This window comes from Apis dorsata, unplaced genomic scaffold (assembly GCF_000469605.1).
Source record: "Apis dorsata unplaced genomic scaffold, Apis dorsata 1.3 scaffold_726, whole genome shotgun sequence".
Lineage (NCBI taxonomy): Eukaryota > Metazoa > Arthropoda > Insecta > Hymenoptera > Apidae > Apis > Apis dorsata.
The window spans coordinates 78403-84305 of NW_006263892.1; positions in this window are offsets into that span (position 1 = coordinate 78403).

A 5903-nucleotide genomic window follows, 5' to 3' on the forward strand; every position below is an offset into this window, starting at 1 on the left:
CGAAAAATCTCTCAACGAGACCATGTCGTATTTTACTACGAAATACGTAATATATATTTTACATTTGAATCGTCAAACGTAGCGGAAAGGAAACACAACTTACATATCCGATCCGCGTATCCAACGACGATATTTCAATTCCAATTTTCCGCCCCGATGCTTATTTTATCGCGAGAAATCAAAGCGCGTTGATATTTGGAGAGCTGAGAATCATACTTGTAGCGTGAATCTCGATATTTTTACTGTTTCCGAACAAGATTATAACTTAAAATCAACGAAGAAAAAACTAATACCGGAGGACGTAAAGATATTCAAAGAAAGCTTCTCTTGAAAAATATCAAACGCCATTTTAAAAACATCCATACGCAATACCTTCGATTTCTTCAGCGACGACGCTTGAAGCCAATCGTACGAAGGTTATAAAAAGCTTTTCTTAAAATATACTTCCATTCCAATCCAATTCATTTCCATTCTGTTCCAATTTTATTTGCCTCCAATTCACCAACGAAGCATTAAACCATTCCAAACGTCCGCCCCTTAACGCAATCCATCGCATCTCTCTTCGATCTCGTTCAACCTCTTGCGCAACCTCTCCCCTTCCTCGATCGAGAAAATTCGAAAGAAAACGTTGCGCATTTCGGCAAATATAGAACGAAACGTTCCTCCTATGGCTGTGCAACCAAAGAGAAAGAGAGAGAGAGAGATACGAGAAGCGAATTCAATCTGGAAACATTTGGCGGTGGGTGGTGGTCATCGATGGGTGGAAGGAGCAGGGAGGGGAAGTTTAGCGGAGTATTCTCACGGGTGTAACGGGCGCGTAACGCCACGAAAATTCGGGCAAGGGTTGGTATTGCGACTCGAGCCGAGTGGAATTGGCGTGGTCCCATCGGGCATAAATTTCAATCAACGACGACGACGACGACGACGACGACGACGACGCCTCCATTGGTGGTGGGACGATAGTTGGAAGGGAGGAAGGTCGAAACACAATCGGCGTTCTCGTTGAAGGCGTCGCTCGCATACTTCGCCCCCTGGATATTTATTGCTACCTGATCGAAAGGTACGCTGATTGGTTCTCGTCTCCCTCTCTTGTCTATGCCCGCTACGAAACACACTGGCCAACGGAAACGTAAATTTCATGAGCGTGCCGGATCGTTGATTGGCTCCTGGAATTTGCATTGAACGAAACGTCGATCCTTTGTCGTTCGCTCCTATCGATCCGTCCCGCGCGGATGGATAATTTTTGGGTCGATCGTGTTACTTCATCGTATCGTTTGCCTAAATGTTATGGAAATAACTTTTTGAACGGTGTAAACTGCGAAAATTCATTTTTTATCGCTTCAACTTCGAGATGTGTAGTTGTTAGGAAATTGTAAGTATGATTTTATTTTGAAGATGAGGTTATGGCATCGTGAATCATTGGATAAGGCTTGACTTCGGCTGTTATTTCTATTAAAAAAGAATAGAAAAGAAAAAATAGAAAAATAGAAGTATGGATGATGTTGAGGAACAAATTTTTGCTGTTGTAACGTAATAATTATAGATATCAAACAAGGGGAAAGTTTAAACGCACTTTCTAAGGATCTAAAGGATCGATACATGAAAGAAAGGATTTTCAGCTTTACTATAATACGCTCAAGAATTTATAGAAATAAAAATGTTTATCGAGAAGAAGAGTTTGTGGTGAATCGATAAAATAAAATTGAAAAGTTTCATATGTATTGCAATTTGATACAAAGTTACGATATTTCTATCTCGCGGAATTCTAAGCAATTTCTACTAACGCAGAGTTATTTTTCTAAAATACTATTTCTTTTTCGAAAATTGTGAAATATTCCCATATCCGTCGATATTTGCCTTCTATATAGTCTAGATAGAAATATTATATTTTTAACCTACACTGTTCCGACACTGACGTAGCCAGGACGTCCGAGAGAGGTTCGACACAGATGAGATTGTACGACCTATTTCGTATCTCTCACGGCCGGTTAAATCAATTTCTCATTTTTATATTTTTAATCAATCTTCGATCATACTATCGAAGAACGCCACCTCTTTTCATTTACCCGCCTCGCACGACATCGTCCATCCATTTAATCTTTCCTATCGATAAAAAGTTTCTAGCGAATCGTCCACAAATAAACCTTCCTCGAACGAACGAACGAATAAACGTTGGAAATCTAGGATCCACACGTGCCACCATTCTCGCGCGTTTGATTGGAAGAATTTTTCAAAGGAATCCCAAGGAAAACCGTTTATATTTTTTCGAGCTGTTATTGAAAATCTTGCCGAAGGTATTCATTATCATCATCTTTACGAATAATTAACTCTTCCAAATTCGCAATTAAATTAAATTTCTGATATATATATATAGCAACACGTTTATTCCTCATATTTAAGAATTAAGATCATATCGATGGATCATCGTTCGCAAAGCGATTAATAATTAAATAATTAAATAATCGCATCGATACGATCGATACATACGAGAAAAACGATTATACGTATTTTAATTTAATCTTAATACCGCGGAGAAATCGATTTGCTCGGGCAATACACAAAGGGCAATAAAGTGGTCTTCTTTACCGTGGTCGTTCAAACCGCACCCACTGACACAAGGGCACAAAATCCGTGCCGAGCAAACCTGTCACGGGGTGATGAACGGCCGTCGCACCCTCGTTCGAGCGAATATTGCTTCATTAAGCTTTCCTTAAAGCCTCTCGTTCTCGAGACGTTTTGTTTACCGATCACAAGTACCAACTCGGCCGGCTAACAAATCGTTTATAAGAGATTGACGTTCGCCGCACAATCGGGCACGTTTTCCGCCAACAGTTTGGAATATCGCCTTCCACCGTTCCATTGGCAGCTTTTAATTAACTTCGTGTTCGAGAAAGTAATAATACACGGCACGGATACTTTGCATAAACTCGATAACCGGGCACAAACGCGGGCAAAACTGCGCGAGCTATCGAGGAATTGGAGTTGTGAAGGCGGTATATATTGCGCCGGTGGTGAGATACTCGGTGTACATGCTCGGCTGCATCCCAGAAACAGCAACCAGCCGTTGATTGCTTGAAATTTTCACTCCAAGATGGATACATGGTTAGGATACATAGATCGGCCGTGGACCGGAAGATCGATGCTTGAATCGATCGAAACGCGAAAGTTTGACCGATCTTTGATGAATCAATATTCTAAAGTAAGAAAACTATATTTGCAAGAGATTCTTTAATAAGTAGATAAGATTCAATTCTTTAAGATCTTTGAAGAATTTAATCGTTCAATTTTATTGGGATGTACTTCTTTTTTATTTAAAAACATTATTACAAAAATCGATGAACGATTTTTAACTAAAAAAAAAAAAAAAAAAAAAGAAAATTTCTGTGCTTAATTACCCATCTTATTCCCTTAATTTAGCACCAACAGAGTTTCTGTTTCATCCATAATTAAAATTAAAACTGGAAGATAAACAATTCCAACAAAGTTTGAGCTTGATATTGAACAAAGTTTGACAAGGCAAGTAAACGCAATTCAAGCAGAAGAATTTTTAAACTCTCTCGAACAATTAAACGACCAAGATATCGTGGATATTATATTGAATTTTTTCAAGATTACTCCGAATCAAAAAAAAAAAAAAAAAAAAAAGAAAAGTTTGTAGAAATTTGTATTTCTCTTAATCTCGTTATTTTTCTGCCAGCTCCAATGTATATATATATTATATTTTTTAAACGTGAATGGAAAATGTGTGTATCACGTTTATAATTAAAAGGAAACATTATGCGAAATTGCTAGAGTTTAAATACAGTTGCAAAATCGAATGAACGTTCAACTATATACTGGAGTAACTGGATGAATAAAGCCAAATACGGAACGGATTGTTAGCAAACAATTATATGCATCCGCGAGGCGTGTACAATGAAAACACACTCCTCAATTGGAATTATCACTTTACATACGCGTTTTATTTTTCTTTCTCATGATGAAACGTGAATACCGACGCGTTTCAATGAGAAACCCGCACGAGGAACATTGCACAGGAGGAGGATCAATAGTTCTCATTCACACTTCTGCAACTTGAAACGTAACGAACGCCAATTTTCCCCCCAACAGTTTTACGGAGTCAATTATTTCCGATGGAAAAGATTGCTCTTTATGGCATTACGTCGATATTGATTCGCTCGTTACGCGTTCCGTCTCCCTTTCCTTCTTATTTCGATCCGATCCTCCGCGACGAGGAAAATTGAATGAAAATAAAACGAGGTCCAAAAGAAGAAGAAGAAGAAGAAGAAAAGGAATCCACGTACTTTATGACACAAGAAAAATAAACTCGAGAATTTTTTACTTGCTACTACTTTTAATGAAATACGAGAAATATTATATAATAGCGAAAAAAACATTATTTTACTTTAACCAAATATTAAACTTAGGTACAATATATCATCGTTACAAAAGATATAAAATTTCTTTAGTGTAACGAATCAATGATAACGAAAATAAAAAAAAAAATTTACGTTCCACCATATTTATTATACACGAAGGAGGCTCACAATCCCCGAGCAGTTTCCGTTTTGACAAGCAGCTTCCTCGATCGTTCTCGATCGACTCAACATCCGTTGCTGCGGCGAAGGCGAAACTTCCTGCAGGAACAGGAACGCCCGGAGGACCTTCGCAATTAGTGAATTCATCTCCTCGAATGCACCGCCTCCTGGCCTCGAAATAAAAGAAGAAACCGCGTGTCTCGTTAAGGTTAACGCGCAAGGGCCGGAAGTTTGATTAGTCGGCAGCCTAGATGGAGGCAGAATATTAGGGAACTTAGCCGGGGAACTTGTTCATTAGCGGATCGGGCGAGGAGTGAGAGGTCGAGTTGGTGGTGGAACGAGGGCGGGAGAGGTCGAGTTGGACGCCTTGGTAAATCCACGTTGTAATCTGACGGTTAGATCGGGGCGGCGATTGAAACTGCCAGCAACAGCCGAACAGTTCCAACCCGCCGCGGTTTCGGAAGGGTCTGCCTCTGCAACTAATATACACGCGTGTAATTAGTTGTGTCGCGCTCGATAGTGCGCTTCGTGGCTGATTTGTTGTTGGCTATGCTAATTTTATTGGATCCCTATATATATATGTATTTGTGTGTGTAGTTCTCGTTTATATCACCAACACACGCAAAAGTACCTGGGTTTTCTCATTGAAATTGATCAAGAGGAAATTGGAAGACTTGTAAGGGATGTGAAATGTTATGGATCAGGAATTTTTACAGGTTTTTTAATTTTTTGGATTCGAGGCACAGATGCGCTGCGTCGAAATTCGTATTTTTGAACTTTCGAGGGTAGATAAAATTGATTAAAAATAAAATATTTTGAAATTTTGTCCCGTTTATATTAAGTTAAAACGAGAATCTGGATCTCCTCGCGATTTTGCTCTATCTAATACTTGTGTAGTATTTCGATATCATGAAATAAAGGATAAAGAAGCTGTGGCATCCTGTTTCCCATGGTATTAATCAGATAGGGTTCACGGTGCTTTATTACGTATTCGTTTGACAGGCGATATTTTTACGTTACCAAAGTTAGAAAAAAGTTTACGCGAGTTAAGAAGCTGGTCTTTAAGAAAGTTTCGTAATAAATTTAAGATTAATGAGAAAATAAATATCGTACTTACCCTCAACTATCTTCGTTGGTTTCTTAATAAACTTGATTCTTTATTATTGTCTCGAACGAGTAAATGGAAAGAAGAGGTATATGCTTCGTATCACGAAAGAAAGGAAAAAAGAAAAGGACCACGTAATTATCTAGAAGATAACCAAATAGGGATAGAAAGAACGAATCGCAAAATGAAGAATACGGGCTCTTTTTTTTTTTTTTTAGAAAAACATTTACATATTTATATATATAAAATATAATACAATT